Source organism: Polyodon spathula, chromosome 11 (assembly GCF_017654505.1).
Source record: "Polyodon spathula isolate WHYD16114869_AA chromosome 11, ASM1765450v1, whole genome shotgun sequence".
NCBI lineage: Eukaryota > Metazoa > Chordata > Actinopteri > Acipenseriformes > Polyodontidae > Polyodon > Polyodon spathula.
In genome coordinates this window covers 12,732,437-12,750,308 of record NC_054544.1, presented here as the reverse complement: position 1 = coordinate 12,750,308, position 17,872 = coordinate 12,732,437, and the positions used below count along the sequence as shown (strand labels likewise).

Genomic DNA, 17,872 nt, shown 5'->3' with positions numbered 1-17,872 from the left:
GTTTTGTCAAAGGTTGCCTGCCGCTCCGCATTGCCAGTGGTTGCAGTCAGCTCTGCTTGGCCGTAGGGGTCAGTGTGGCCGAAGCCCCACCAGAGGGAGCTGCTGGCTATGAAAAAGGGGGGAGAGGTCAGGAGATCATCTTTCTCTGCAGCTGTTTCGCTGAAGGACGTCTTGGGGGAGGTCTGGAGACCACCAACCCCAGCAGCTTTTCCGCTGCTGGACTTGCCCCGGCTGAAGGAGTCAGTCTGGGAGCTGTCGGCATTTCCGCTGCCAGTGGTACAGCGGGAGGATAGATTCGCCCCACTGTCAGCACGTCTGCAAACAGCATGGCTAGTAGCAGCCTGGCTATTGGCAACATTGCTGCCCATCAAACCCTTAAAGTCCCTGTTCTTGGCCCAGGATTTTGAACGAGACTTTTGGGATTTTAAGGGGGGAGGTGGCCATTGAGGCCATGTGTGCTTTGCACAAGGGGGAGTATATGTGGCAAAGTGCCCGCCCCTGTGTGTATTTTGTGTTGTATGTTGTGTGTTAATGTTGGTGTATAGTCATTGGTACACAGGATATAAACGGGTCACAAGTGTTTAAAATGTATATTTGCATTTAGGCACAAGGATTGCACAGCACTTTATGTGCAAGTAAAATGTAATAATATGTGAGCATGGGGAATTGCATTTTATTAATTCACATGCAGTTGTACCGCGACTCCAATTGAATAATTGATTAGCAATCGAGTCTCGGCTGCATAAAAGCTGCATGTTTTCACTCACTCGGGGTTGTGTGTTCGGTGAGTGGAGAACGGGATTGGAGACGGAGGTAATAATAATAACAATAACAGGAATAATAAGTAAAATATCAGTTCACCGTGTTTGTTTAGTGTTAGTCCGTTTTGTTTGTGTTTATTTTGGCTACAAGTGCCATGTCCTGTGTTTTTGTTTGTCTTACAACTGTTTATTTTCTGCTCATTTATTAAATGCTGAGCGAGACCATTCACTCAGCTCCACCAAACTCCACCTCTCTGTCGTTTATTTCCTGATTCCGGTTTCTGGTCTGACGTCCCCCACTCCGGCTGTCTTTGTGACACGCCTATATAAAGCTTAAGCAAAGTCTTAACATAGACAGAAGACTGGCCAAAGTTGCTGCCCCTCTAATCATTTTCAGAAGGTCATTCCACCAAGAGATTTCCAGAAGACTGCAGGAATGCTCTCCAAAATCACAGCAGTGATAAAGTGGACTGCTGACAATTTGTAGAACATAAAATTTGACTGGTGACACACCAATCACCAATAACCTAGATTAGGGGTCTCTAATCCTGGTCTTGGTGAGCTACTGTGGCTGCTGGTTTTCATTTCAACCAATTTCTCAATTACTTAACTGAACCAATTATTGGCTTAATTAGTCAAGATTAATGGGTGTTCCAGATCTTTAGCCACTGATGATGTAAAGACACCTATAAAACCTGTTGGACAGGGGCTCTCCAGGACCAGGGTTGGAGACCCCTGACCTAGATAATATTGGTTCTGCGACATCATCTGAGCGATATCAAAATCCAAAGACACAGCCAGGTCATTTTTCTTTACAGACTACAGTGTTCTTATTGTCCTTTTGTTGTTGTTGCTGGTGTTGTATTTCTCTTAGCTGGGCAGTTTTGCAATTGTTCTAAAATAACAGGTGCGTGATGCTCAGATAAAGGATGACAATGCTGCAATGCGATTGGTTGAAACATTTTCAACATAATACAATAATCATTACAAAAAGAAAAATGATATGATTTCAAACCACACTACTTGGCTCTCTAGCCTTTAGAAAGGGGACTGGTGCAGAATTGTGTTTTAATATGGAATTGTCTTGCTATCTTACTGCTGCTTGCAATGTTATAAATTCAGTGGCATAAGGCAGTCCTCTAGTATCCCTTTTCCTCTGCTTTCTAACTTCGACTAAAACTGTGCATTTACTTCCACATGCTTGAGTCTACTTTGAACAGACCTCATCATATCTCAATCCTAAAACATCAAAACTGACAAGATTTTTTTGGGGTGTTATTTAACACCAAGTAGATTTTGCAAATACTAGCTATGGATTGCCCAGGGAGTTCCCTGGTCCCGACAGCTCACACTGTAATAACGGTTATGTTTTATTTATTCACGATTACAGAATACAGTACCCTTTATCTGTCTCTCTCTCTCTAAAAAAAACAAAAACATTTTCCTTCTGATTTGGTAAAGCCAACCACTGCCTTCAGTGTTAAAACTGCATTCATTGTTTTTTAACTTTGATCTAAAAAAAGACAGGCTCGACTTTCCAATGCTTTACTGCATTTATGACTTATTTAAACTGTGTTGGAAAATTACCCTATATTTCAGTTACAGTACAGTTTAAGGCACAATCACAATATGAAAATAAGTATATTTTAGAATTATAGAAAAATATGAAGCAGAAATCAAGCAATTTTCATGTAAAATATAAAGCAGAAATCACGTATTTTTTTTAGGCTGGTCTGTACTCTGAAAGTTTGTTTGGGAATATTATCATAAAGAGAATACCACCCAAATCTTTATTTAACATTGTAGAAATTGACAAGGATTCATGTGGGATAAAGAGTTGTTGCTGAGATGCTGGATTCCGGTTTTATCAAAGTACATATTCCCATGAAAACACATCAAAGCACCAAAGGTGCCCAGTAATTATTATATTCACAGGTGAGTTTTAACATCGCTTGAGAAATATTTATTAGTCAACTTATAACCCAATTTACATACCTAGGAGAAAACGCTGCTTGTGTTTGGGTTATTATTGTGGTTGGTATAAACATTACCCAGAAAGGGAAGTGCAACTTGTTTTATTCATGTTTTGTGAAATGACTCTTACCAACCAAAGGAAGATTTTCTTGTTGACTTCCTAAATTAATTTTTTAACATGGAGACACTTCATATTTATTGTAACCAAATTTTAAGCTGTACCAGTTGAATGTAAATTTCGAAGGGATCTATTGACTACATGTGAGACCTGTAGGTGATCAAAAAAAAATTATTCACACAGACAAACACAACTCTTTTCAAGGCTTAACAGGTAAAGCACTAGTGTATACAGAAAACATTCTAATCCACTGTTTTACACTGTGCACATATTTTCTTCATGTGTGTACTTTGTGAAACGTGAGGAACTGACAAACCTGACTGTAGTGCTCTGTCTAAAATCCAGTTGAGCATAGGCATATATACGCTGGACTTAACTAGTTTCTAGTTTGACCTGTGTATCGGTCCTCATATCATTGCTCCTGTTTCACTGATGTGAAAGGGCTAAAACCAAACTGTTAGTCACTGTTTATTGCACCTTTTTATTCTTTTTCAACACTTCTTCAAAGTCACCTTAGCCTAGATTACTCAGGGTAGCAAGCTGGTTACAAAAATAAATAAAAAGAACAACTGTGTAGCACGTTAATCAAAAACCCAAGCTTCCCCATTACTGTTTAATTAATACAAATCAATCTTCTTTGGCAGAAAAATAAACCTGCTGTATTTTGTCAGTCCTCACAGACACATAATAAATGTTTGCATTTTAAGATTTAAAAAAAGCACTGATTCTTTTAAGATTTTCTTTAAGGTTTTCTTTCATTTACAAAGAAAAGTGATCATTTGCATTACATCTCTATATACCATTTCTAAATCCCTAAAAGAGATGCTGAAAGGGATTTTAGCAGAAGTGGAAGCTATATTGATTTTTTTTTCAACAAACCATGTGCTCGGATCACATGATTTCTCCCAGACAACAGTTAACTGCTTGGGCTTTGTTTATTCAGATGGAGTAGAGCACTGCACCAAAAGGCATGGATTAGAAGGAAAAATCATCAGTGTAACTCTTTGATGTCTAAATGAGCATGTGCAGCCCAGAACTTGCTCACTCTCTCTCGCCCGCTCTCGCTCTACACACACATACACACACACACACACACACACACACACACACACACACACAATGCAGTGATGGTTTGTTTTTTAGTATTGTAAACAGAACCATTTAAATGCATAAAAAGCTGAAAACAAACAAACAAACAAAAATATCAACCAGAAGAAACATCCTTCTCTGGCTCAGTGACTCATTACTCATGTTTTCATTACTATTAAATGGAAAACCCATATGCTTTGAATTATACAGCACACTAGGAAGAGCAAAAGGTTCTCAAGATAATGCTCATAATGGCAGTCCCTGAATCTGGTTTACACTAAAGCAGGCATAGGATGTTATTACTTAACAACCAATATTTTATACTGAAATCAATCACTGAAATCATCCCTTTAACAGAATGAAATTTAATGTATTTATTATTTGGAGGTGTACATTGACCTAATGCTCTGATTGTCTCAATTATCCACATGATGAATGGAATTCTAAATTGGCGGTTTCAAGTTGAAGGTATGCAATTATACTAACTTTGTTCCAACTTAGTGTATCTTTCTAGAAAGGATTCCAATCTTCCAGACTGTGCTGACCAGGTACTGGGTGCTTGTAGTATAATGCCCCTCTTCAGTTCTACACTGTTCTATCGGGTAGATTCACTCGACAGTGGTAGATTACATGTGCAGAAATACAACATGTATCTGTTGGCAATTAAGGGCTTATGAAATGTAACACAATAGTTTTTTTTAAATTTTTTTATTTGATTGATAAGGTCAGTAAACAGAGAAATAAAGCAGGACTTGAAGCAGCGCTGTGATTTTTGGCTGAATCCATTTAATCCGAATGTCCGAAAGTCATTTAATTATACTGTATATATACTGTAAGATAGCAGGGAGAGGGTCGGATTCCTCCCTGCCTAAAACCATGTGCAAATGCACATTGGTTTAATTTAATTATATTTCTGTTAATTGTTTGATTAATTATCCCCTGCACCTGGCGATCACTGTAAATTAGAGCCAGGTGCAGGGTATTTAAAGAAAGCAGCCAGTGTGCTCAGGGCTGCTGCTGTGTGGAGGGCCTGGTTGATGTGGTTTTCAACCATTTTGAAAGAAAAAAGAAAGGTACTGTGTAAAGCCTTTTTGTGTGTTTTGGTTGATTTTCGTTTTAACAGGTAAACAGCTTAGCTGTCCTGCTTGAGTTTGGTTCCTGTTTGTGTAGTTAGTGCTCGAAATAGAGCCAGGTGTTTGTTTTGCTTATTTTGATTTTGTGTTTATTAAAGAATAGCACGTGAGCGCTTTAAAACTTCCATTTCTATGTGTTGGGTCCTGCTTTGAAAGAGGCAACGAACCGTGGTGAGGTGCAGTCGTGTTACAATACACATATGGGGCTATTAAGGACATTTATAGTAAACTGTACTTGCAGAATGAATTATTATTTTTTGTACAACACCACCAGAGAAACACATTTATAATACGATTGTGCAGTGAGTGAAAGATTCCCCCCAGGTAACTGGTGAGCTGATCCATTCATTTCAGGGGCATTTATATTCTTGAAGATTCAACTCCACAAAGAGGGGCAGAGAAACAGTGATACATAAATCCAAATTCTGCACTTCCAGCACTGCAACTTAGAATGGCAATGATGTCGTGATACGATTTTATGGGAGACAATATGGCTAGTATTTCTAATCACACATTCATATTCAAAGTTGTGTTTATGTATACAGATTTCCATTCTCATTAGTTCTGATATTATGGAGTTGCCTGTTAATGATGCACACTGAAGACATGCCAGCTTTAAGCACAGTATCTGAATGCAAGCCTAGCTCTTTGAAGACACCCAGTATATTATAGGTTGTATTCTTTGGTCATCTTTTGAATATCAATAAAACATGTACATAAAAATAAGAATTGCAAGTACTTTAGTTTTTTAAACCTGCTTTAATTTTTTTTTTAAAAAGTCAGCTTGACAGGGTTTTATCTAGGCTTGTTCTTTTGAAGTCTTTTTGAATACTTGGAATTATTTTGGCACAGATGCAATTAAAATGCTTGAAAGTGTGACACAGAAGACTATGACATATTGTAGTACAACTTTGTAAGGGAAGAAACTAAATCAATACACTGATAATATATATATAGTGAAACAATTTGAGAATTTCACAGATGAGCACATTCACACTGAAGGCAATGCAACAGGTTGCTGCAAAGTTCAGATAATGTACTGTGAGGGGGTGAGGAATCAACCTCATCTTAAATTTAATTAGATAGTCAAATTAAACTGCAAATTAATTTTGCAATAGTAAACATGTGTGACACCAAGCCAATCAAAGTAATTTTATTTTCATAAACATTGGTTATTGTACCCAGTATTGTATTTTTCACATAACACATTTAACCAATCTTTGGAAACGCTGAAGAATTTTAACAGGAATGTCAGGTTCCGAAGACTGTGGTCCTGGAGGGGTTAATTATGCATTATGTGTGACATGTTTTACATTCTCTAGTGGTTCCTGTAGTCTGTGTGTGTGTGAATGTGTGTGAGATGTGGGGAGCTACAGCTGGGGGAGGGGAGGAGCTGACACCCTTGTAAATCAGTATTTCACATCTCAACACTGTCGAGGGCTGTACTTGTTAAGGCTGTCTTCATTTATTTTGATTTACTATTTGTAAAGATCACTAGATCTTACAAAAAGTTTTTCAATTGATGAAAAATGTAGAATTGTTTTTGAAATCTGATTTTTAAAGAACATCTTATATTGAAGACGTTTGGTTGCACAAATGTTTAAAAAAACAACAACAACAAAAAAAAAAAACATGCACACACACATATTTGGAATTCCACTGAAAAGGTTTTTCATTTCATAAATGCCCTATAGCCTGTACGGTACAAGTGGTGACAACAATTATTGCTATCCACACTCAGCCAATCGGAGGATCGCTCAGCACAGGGGCATCCAATCAGAATACAATATGCAAACAAATTATATAATAATGTGGCAGCCATGGAAATTGCTCTGCAATGCATTTTTCTGGTCTCTTAAAACCTCAACAGGCTACAAGAAAAATCTTTTAAAAAATAAAAATGTGCTGCAGTGGTCTAAAAAAACCCTGTTCTTTGATTTCAGTTAGACTGTGGTTCAGAAATACTAACAAAAAACAGCTTGAAAGGGTTAAAATCCATCTCCTTTTATCTGTACTGTGTGATCCCCAATGACTTCTCTTTGTGAAGCAAGGTCTATCACAATCCCTTTAGGTTCACTTTCTTGATAATTATGTTTTTAGGGAAGATTAGCAAAGTTCTATTTTGAATTATTATCAGTAGTGATAAGTAGTTCAGATGTATATCCAGTTAACTTCTGAAGCTGACAATAAGCGGATTAAGAATACTGTAATAAACTCCACGCTTCCACATCCTAAGTTCAAATCTTGCTAACCATTTGAAATCAGATTCCTTTCCCCTCCTCTTGCTATTGTCCTTTCATGGAACCACATATTCACTGTTGAGCTTTCCATGCAGAGTTATACCATTCTATATATTCTAGATAAGAGGCCAAAACAGTCAAACCCCAGAACTGTCTTTGTCAGACTTGCCCAGTTTGCTTGCCCAAGACAAATTTACTGCCTTGAACATCATGTACAGTATTTTATATAGTGACAGGAAAGACGACCAGTGAGTTTCAGACTAACAATGTACCACTTTTTTTTATTAAAGGTAGTACCATTTTATACATAAAAAAAAAATAGCTGATGTAAATCAATACTTAATTTATACAGATAGGTAAAGACATACATTGACAGACAAATAAATAGAGCTGTGATCTTCCCAGCAATGAGGGTCACATATTCCAGTAGCATGAGAAAATGAAGTGCTTTACAGTATGCTATAATGATGCCAGCACTCAGGACCCTGCTGTGCTCCTGCTGTGATGAAAGGTACTGGAGTGCTAGGATTGTCAGGCTTCCTGCCCAGAGACAGCTATAGGGCAACTGTACGCTAATCAGATACATTTGCTCTTTTCAAAAACACTGGATAGGGGCTGGTGCCTGTCTTGTTCAAAAATCTTCCATTGATCTCACCATTCTAGATATGTTTACAAGTGTCATTCACTGCATTAATAGTAAATGTAAATGAAACATTTATGGGTATGGGTCTCTTTCTGCTGAAATGACTGCACTTATACCAGCTGTACTATTTAAACTAGGTCTTTTATAAATAACTAATGCCTTCATCCATGTAAATTCTATTGATATCCATAATTTTTCCCCATAATTAATACTAGTTGCATCTTGAGCCACTCGAAAAAAAAAGGCATAATCCCACAGTAGTGACGTCAAAAAGTGATAATTCCTCTGGAGGAAAATATACTTGAAGTTCAGTTCAAACACAAAATGTCTTGTTTTCAATCATTAGACAACATCCACAGCACAGAAATGTTCATTAATGATCAACAAAATGAGAATACGTTAAAAAAAAAATAATGTAAAAGCTGCCACATTCGTATCTCAGAGAAACTGGAGAGGAACGGAAAATTAAAACAAGGTAATGGCAATCATCCAAAGCTGAAGCCACTAATGGATAACGACATAGAATGTTTGTACAGCACTGAAAAAAACCCAACTGTACTGCTGAACCTCGTCTTCTTTAATATTAGCATCATAAGGGTATCCATGTATTATAAAAAATAATAGATGGGCCTCTTCAGTGAGTTACAGGTCTCGTAATTTATCATAGAAACAATAGATGGAACTATTTTCCTGTTACTGACTGAAGCCCATCTATATATATATATATATATATATATATATATATATATATATATATATATATATATAGATATATATAGATATAGATATAGCTATAGATATAGCTTTTGTAACACACTTTACAATTTGACAATTTTATATCCCAGTATTATATAGTTCTTTATGATTTGTTTTATTTGTGACCTGACTGTTGTTGTCAATTATAGGTCACTGTTACAGATATATAAAAACTCAACATTAAATCTTTAGAATCTAGTCTTAACAATGATGTTGGAATATTCTACATCTATTGTGCAATTGTATCTTTTGATTCAGCAGTTCAAAACAGCTTTTTTTTTTTAACCTTTTCCAACCCATATAAACAACATTATCGTTTACAAGCCTGTTGTAAAATTCCAAACTGATTTTGCACAAAAGAAGGATGACTTTAAAGACACAGGTATTATTCACATACTCACAGTAACTGTGAAACGTCTAACGCAACAGAGTGTTTTTGAAAACAAAGGAAACAATGATGTCAGTGTTTAAATCTTTATATGATTTATAGCATGCTTTGTTTTCAACAAATAAATTATTCACTTTGCTGGAAAAAACCCTCCTATTCAATCTGAATAATGTCTGCTGTGCCTCAATCGAACTCAACGTCGTTCAGTTAAAATTTCCAAACAGGCTGCACGAATAAGCACTTCACTGATGTTTGCTGTATGGCATTTTATATTTATTATCTGCAAATATGACCTCTTTTTTAACTATATTAATAGTGTTGATTTTTCAGTTACAAAAATAATTAATAGGCATTGTAGGTCTGTCATTGTAGCCCAAGAGATGCATTAGTTTTAAATGTTTCAGGTAAACTCACTTTCTGGAAACTAAAACTTGGCTATTTTGGACTTTGTTTATGAATTCCTTGTACAGTGTTAAAGTTAATATTTGTATACATAAAAAAAATATTTATAGTATACAGTGACCATGGTAGTAATTTAGCATATACCACATGCCTAGTCTATAAGCTGTAGGCCCTATTTAAATGATCTAACTTTATCCTTTTAACCCCATTACAACATTCCTAAAATGAACAGCTTATAAACATGCATTTTTTCACTTAAATTATTGTGGAATATAGCTTTGACAAATAATCTTAATTAAGGACTTTAATGCTACTGATACAAACAGCGCTGTTGTCTTGAATCAGTTTCAAGACACTCCACCTGCAAGTAGCTTACAAGACACTACCTGACCCATTTGCATTAAAATATAAATTAGCTAATTAAGCCGTTCCACCACTGAAAACCGAAACTGAAAATATCCAAATCCATGCATGGTATACTGAAGAAAAAATTATATAAATACCATGAAAAAAATACATATATGAAAATTGCTTTCTCCAGGAGTAATTTACCTCAGCTTTTAAGGTAAAAAAATCCATACACCTTCTCACTGTCATTATCAGAATTATTAAAATATACCTGAAAGGCAGAACAAAACATTTCTCAGACATATCCAGTATTAATACGCATGAGGAAAATAATGAAATAATCGTGAAGCATCTCTATATTTTTTTAATAGCCTGAAGGCTTGCTTTTTCAGTGATACCCATACAAAAATGTCCATTACAATTACAATACACAATATTTAATTATTTCCATATTTATTAAACAGCTAAACTAAACTTGATTAGCACTCTATCTACTTCCTTAGTTTCTACCCATAAATATTGATAATATAATCATTAGGCTGTATTACAAAATGTACCTACACCCAGTAGCACAGCATTACCTCGCTGTACTGCATTAACACTAATCCTGGCCCATCTACTCACTGCAGCATTCACTCTCAGCACAAGGACACCTGTCTGTAATGCATTATAGTATCTAATCTAGATAATCCCATTTGTATTGTTTAATACAATCCCATCTTCATCTCTCACCTTAGAGCCTAAATGGCACAGACTTTCGACTAGTTCATTCAGTAACCAGGATCATGATCCTTTCGCAACTTGATTTATACACCAGGCAATAATGAAATGCAATGCCTTGGGCAAAACATAAACTTAACATATGTTCAACAAATCAGGGCTTGTATACTTTGCATGCCATTGTTATTATGTATATCTATTATAATTGATGATCAGATCTTTTGTAATAGGCATGCATGTAATAGACTATGCTTTGAAAAGCTGGTGCCATGCTAAACCTAGCTAAGACATTAATAAGGAGACCTATCCAAATAAAGCACTACAAAAACAATCCCTCATAGTGCTACCGGTTGTTATTTTAAAATACTTTGAAGGCAGAAACATTTAATGCATTGATGTGTTTTGGCTTATGGCTTCCTTTCTTAGCCTAGGTATATCATGTTTTTGATTTTACTGAACATTTTTGGTTTAAAAATGTGAACTTACCTTGTTTCAACTGTGGATTATGTATCTCTTCAAAAACCATTACAGTCTCTTCAATTTTCCTTATGTTTTGGTTGCATACTTGAACAGGTTGTTGTATGTTCTCTGGGGGTACCTTTAAAATAACAATGCATTTTACATGCAACTTTCAGTCAGACATGTTGAAGCCATTTTTTGAGGATAGCATGCATTTCTGTCTACCATTTCATTAATAACCACTAATATGCTTTACAGTGGTAATCACATGCAAATTTGTATTCTTACCTATATGCATATGGTAGCATGCTGAGTGAAAATAACAGTATCTGCTGATTTCCTCTCATATTAAATTTTATCTTTGAATAATAGAGCTATAGGAAAGTATTAATCTGCTTAACATTTCTAAGTACATCCTCCAAAGGATTTAGCTTTTTTAATCTTACATATGCTTAGCAGAGTTACTGGCAAAAACTATACATTTTCTTCATTTCATCCTTTCAACATCAAATGGCGAGCAGCAAAAATTGGATCAGACTTCAAAGACCACGATGTGCTCCAAGTCACAGAGTGACTCTTCTATTTCACATATTGAATTCGAGTAGGATATCAAAGTACTACCAAAGAACCCCAGGTCTGTACTAAAAAAAGGGGCTCTAACATCTGTAGAAAGAGAAGCGCAAAGACTAAATCACCTCAGGGAACTGCTACCATTTATTCTCAGTCATGAATTTCCAGGCTTTTGATTCTCTTACAGTGTATCACCCTGTCTCTCCACAGAACTAAAAGTTTTTTTTTTTGTGTGTGTGTCTTTTGTCTCGAGGACTTCAAAACACAGCTCTAGCAGTTTCAAGTTGGGATATTTTGGTCTCACTGTAGCGAGCTCAGCAACATCCCACGCTATAGATTCCATGTGCTCTCAGCTAAAGTTACCATAAAATGAATTTTACCTTTTCTGTTTGCCTTCTGTGACGGTCAGCTATGGAATTGGCTCTGTTAAGGGTGTCAGGGCTGAAGAGTAGATAAAGAGGCTTGAGATTAGTTCCAAGAATAATGCGTACCTAAAACTTGAGAAGAATTCAGTGAAAGAAAAAATGTACTTGGTTTATGTCAAAACTGTTACATATTGGTGAGTTCTACACTGATTAAACAGAATTTGTAGTCATGCTATCTAGTAGCCTTACTCAGGAATAAGCTAGTAAACATCAAGAGAATTCCTAAAAGACAGATAATAATTTGTAAGTATACAAACAAACTATATATATATATATATATATATATGTTTTTGGTTGTTGGTTTTGCAAATAGTATTACATTAGCAAAGATAAAAAAGTAGCATCAAATTTTGCTGTTATATATATATATATATATTTTTTATATACTGAAAGTTGGCAGCATAATACAGCAAAGCCTTGTAAAGTCAGCTAACAATTAATAAACAGTAGGGTGCGTTGTACTGTGAGGCCTGTTCAATAGTTTGTTCACATATTTTGAGTCACAAAATAATCATGAAGAAACACAAACTACAGACCTCAGCAAGGTAACTAACACTAAGCTCAATGGAGTGCCGTCCACAATGCGATCCACAGAGTGCACATCTGCACTACTGTTCATCTGTTTCCCTGCTTTCACATAGTTTCTTGATAACTACACAGCCTGTATGCTGAGAAAACACACACTGAATTATGCTTTGACATCTGTGTGCCACAATTAAGCAGCGATAGTATTTATCAGTGAAGTAGTTGATGGAGAAATCATTTAACCATGTTATGTTGACCGGGAGATGTTCCAAAATAAAAATAAGTTAACACACTTCTTTGAATACTAATTAATGTTATTGCATGTAGATTATAGACAAAAAAAAAATGCAATTTAAATAATAGCTGAACATGTGGAATTAGCATTGACAACTCACCAAACATATTTAATATTGGTTTCACTGGTTCTGTCCAAGCACTGTGAACTCGCTGGTGTGTTATTACTTTGCTTCAGCAGCGCATAGTTTTTCCGAGCAAGGTGTCCCCTCATAGCTGTAAATTGACAGAATACAGTAATTCGTTGCAATCTTTTCTTTTCAAAACATCTTGTATAAGTCAGATAACCTTTAACAACATTAACTAAGAATTAAGCAGACAGGCAGCAACATATTTCAAATGCTGGCGACAGGTAAAGATTCAGTAATGATTTGTCAGAAAGATTTTTTATTTATTGTTTTGTATCACTGTTCTGTCTGGTTTCATCAATCATGTGATAATTGTTATAACTGACAAAACAATTAGCCTGGCCAATGTAATTAGTGAAACATCTAAACCTAGCGCCAAATAAAATCATTCACCGTGATTTGATGAAATGTTTCATTAAATGAAATATAATTATTCAGTTTCTGCACACTAAGTTATTAAAAATAATCTTATTAATTAATAAAAAGTTTTACAAAGGAAGCTATTCATTATTAGATGTTTTCCCAATAGCACAAGTTAATTGAGGTTTCTGCTTGGCAAAGTCCATAGATAATAAAAAAAGATCTATTTAAAGTTCAGTGAAAATATTAATATTTAGTACAGTAAATAAATATTAATATTTTCTTGAACATCACTTTTTGCAACAGTGGCATCATTTTGGAGGGCCGTGCTTTAGAAGAAGCTTTTTGTCTTGTGATTTTTTTTTCTCTTTTTCTCTGTACATGTAAATTAGACTGTTTAAGGGCTTTGTAGTATTATGTTTGTAATATTATACACACAGGAAGAGAAATTTAAAGTACGTTGTTATAAAAAAAGTCTATTTTTTCTGCTTTAATCTGATCGATGGTGTGTGAGCTCCGTGAGTCCACAGAGATCTCCAGGCCACCAGCTCATGTATTTGAAAGGCGTCTGTTTATTTTTTAAATGCAAATCTGGCCTGCCTCAAAGGCTAAACTGATAGAAACGAACAATTTGAACGAGTTAGTTTTCTATCAGGAGCAAGGCTTCTCCGTTCTCTCAGATCCGTCAGTAGCACTTTAACAATACAAAGTGCCGAATGAAGCCTCTCAAAGAAAGAAAGAAAGAAAGAAATTCAATTTAAAGAAGAAGAAAAAAGATGATCAGGAGCAAGCTATTAGACTTTATTCAGGCACTTAGTTTTAACCCTGCTTAGTGTCTGAATAAGGTCATTTGCCAGAGGAACGAGTGCATCTGAAACGTTTGCTCTTCTAGACAGGAGAGACCTGGAGGAGAGCCACAGATAACAGCTAAGGCCGGCCTTTTAACACTACCTAGCAGTCTTGGGAGCTCAGCACGATGAAGAGAAGGCCTGCTAAGGTTAACATGCCCACTTTGATCTCTGTCAAAGCTTACCGAGTAAGAATTAATTTACATTTCAGATGAAAAGGTTGACAGTATGAAAAGGCATCTTGTTTCTGGTATGCGAAAGTGCTGTAATAGACCGGGAATTCGGAGAGGAAGTTATGAGGAAACAGAAGGGATAAGCCCCACTGCTGCTTTTATTGGGAAAGAGATGAAAGGAAAAGGGATCTCAATATGCGCTGTTCTACTGAAACATGTACACCAAATGCTGCCCGTACTTTCAAAAGCTTTTCTTCATACATAATTAATTAATTATTACTGTTCTTTCTTTTTTTTCACGGGTGATTTACTGAGATCCAAAAAGCATTTTATCGAACCTCAAACTTTATAGGCCTTATGTGTTTTCCTTTTAAGTTTGAGTTACTGTGAAATCAGATGTATGCTACATAGTTATGTATGGTTTTAGCTCACATATTAAGGTTTTATGTAATCAAACTTGTACAGTTGTTTCAAGTGTTTGATTACCTGCTTGTATGCGAATGGCAGCCTCTTCTCTTTCTCTCTTCAGCTACTTGAGAATTTGACGAGCAACAAATCCTCTCCAGACTATAGGGTAAACAAAAGGCTTTAGATGCACTTGTAAGTGATATGAACAGTAGTTCAATTAAATAAGTGATGCTATAAAGCAAAAGCGTATTTATTACAAAAACCATGGGACAGTATTCCTACAACAAATCGGAAGGCTCTGCTTGAAGGTAAAAAAAATTTGCATGCTAGAGAAAAGATCATTTATTATCATTACATTCAAAATAACAACTTTGCTTTAACCAAAAGCTCGTAGCAGTCTGCCTTGTACCTGACCGAATGATGACGGCACATGTGTTCTTTTCTCTTTCACTCTCTATCTTCTAGCCCCAAGCCAACCTTTTGTGTACGCCTGCATCACAACAACCCTGCCGATGACTTCTCTGAGCAATAAATTCAGCTGTTCAACATGGTAGTACTTTAGAAAGACCTAATGCAAAAGGTAAGCATTTGGTTTTTAAAAACAGAGAGAGTGCTTTAAACCCTATGTTACCGGCTATACATTCATGTCCATTTAATATCATCTTATTTGAAATAAAATCTATAAACAAATGTTACCGTTTTGTATTAAACTCCATTATATTAGATCAAGTAAATATAGGTTAAAATCAGTTAACATATTTTTGTTTAATACAGTCTTCAATTAACATCTGTTTTTTTGTTGTTTTTGTTTTTTTTTTAATGGGAGAAAACTCTTGTTCGTTTTAAAGAACCAGAAGCAATCAAATTAGTAATATAATTAAGGGAAGGCCAATTAAGAACTCTAGTTATTTGTTTCTCACTTTTGTAGCATTAAAAATGTAATAAAATAGTAGTTAATTGAAGACCAGAGTAAACAGCTTATATCAGTTGTATTGTTGTTTTTACTATTCTAGTCCTTTGCTTTCGACTTCTATTGCCTCAGTAATATACTACAACACAAGTTTTTTTTCTTGAATTTTACCCATGAGATTAAGACAGTTCGACTGTCAAACCCCAACTAAACCATTTCCAGATACTGGTAATTATCATTTGTTCAGATACATGAAAAAGACTGCGGAAAAGAATGAAAAATAAAAGAAACAGATGTTATTGATTACATTCATAGATTAATGGAGCCTATAACATTTAGAAAACAGATTGAAAGATAAAAATGAAAAGAATTAAAAGGCTCATCTCATTATAAACATTATAAAAACAAACCCGGGCCTCTTACTATAAATTACTGTTCTGAATGCAACGGCATATAGGGATTAGCCATTCTGCTGCTCTAAGAATTCAAGTATTGACAAGAGCATACACAACAAACACAATGCTAGTTATACTACTGAAATACCATAGTGTGATAGGGTACTCTCCGGCCCTGTGTGTATTGTATTATATTAGTATTATTATTTCAAATTTTTGTTTATGTGTGTAAAAAACATGTGGTTTTATGGTTAATTGTTTTGCAGCATGGATGGGGCTGAACAATCTCAACCTCGATCAGCCAAAGCTGCAGGTTAGTAATAAATTAATCCATCTGGAGACGGTCACATTCTGCACGACTTTAGCATGGATGGGGAAGTTTAACCCCATCCATGCTGCAAAACAATTAAATAAAATAACGTGTTTTTACATACATAAACAATTCATTCAAATAATAATAATAAAACAATACAATACACACAGGGGTAGAGAGTACCCTGGCATGCAAGCGTTTAAAAAGTATCAACAATTTGGAAATCTTAACAAACACTGATTTTAACACCAGCTTGTACGGTTATGCGATAACGTATTTACTGACGTTGAAAAGTATCGGTTACAAAACATTTCTTTTCAAGTGGACAGGAGATTTGAACAAATCCCGAGATGTCATCACTGAACAATGCCTCCAAATTGCTTTTACCTTTGTTGTTCCAAGCACCCATTTGTCTTGTCTTGCTTTTTCCAGAATGGCAGCGCAGTTTTCCTTGGTTGCTGAAGGCATCTGGTGTGCCCTAAAGGCAAGGTAGTAATACCTAACAGACAGGAAGAACAAAGCTGCAGTGGGTTTACTGCAGAGCGTGCATTTAATGTAATAAAGGTTTTCCGAATAGAAACAAAACAAGTTTAAAAAATTAAAAAGCAGGCCACCATCATTCTGCCATTCATTTTTATCCCAAATACCTAATCAGCTTAAAGAAAGAATCAAGCAGTTGGATACGTTGATAAGCATCTCATTAGATGGCCTGATTCTGATATTCAATGTGCTAAAGAATGTACTTCCCAAGTTCCTTTAAAATGACCAATTCTCACTGTACATGTAAAGCTATGTAAAACTACATATAGTCCCTAGTTATATGAAAAACTATGTAAAGTGATACAATCTTGCATATATGTGGGTGCCTCTACTTTATGCATGGACAGTCTAATTCCAACCCTTTTTCTTATTTCATTTATTGAGGCGTAACACTTTATTGTAATACTATTGGACAGGGGGGTGAACAGTGAACCGTAGATTTACGCTTGTCTCAAAAACTAAAAATGCAAAACGAGTGAAGACATTACGTACAATGGACAGTAATGTGATTTATACATCTTTAAATTACTTATGCAGGAACCAAAAGCCTGTCTTATTACCTACAGAAAATTAAAACCACAGACCCTTCAAAAACCAATGGAAATAATTGGGTGCAGTAGTACTTGACTGAGCACATATCATTCAACCAGTTTTCTTCTGATCTTGAAAACTTGAGGGATATTAGATGACAGGGGATTCAACTTCACTGATCAAATTAATTCTCAGCAATGTACAGCGTAATTCATTAGGGAGCTGATTCATATGAGCCAGCCAAAGATTCTGCAATATCAATGTTCATTATAATGGCTAGCATGTAAAACAGACTAAGATAGAGCCCCTAATGACACACAGACCCATTATATCTTTGGTTAGATTTCTTTTTTACAACTTTTTTTTTTTTACTGCCAAAAGTAAAGTATTTCTCAGTTAAGCCGGTGTAATTTCAGTTCTT

General features: G+C 35.5%; 1 pseudogene; it reads right to left on the bottom strand.

Annotated features, from left to right (window-relative positions):
- Positions 1-17,872, bottom strand: part of LOC121323035 — an 89,728-nt pseudogene that overhangs the window by 5,905 nt on the left and 65,951 nt on the right.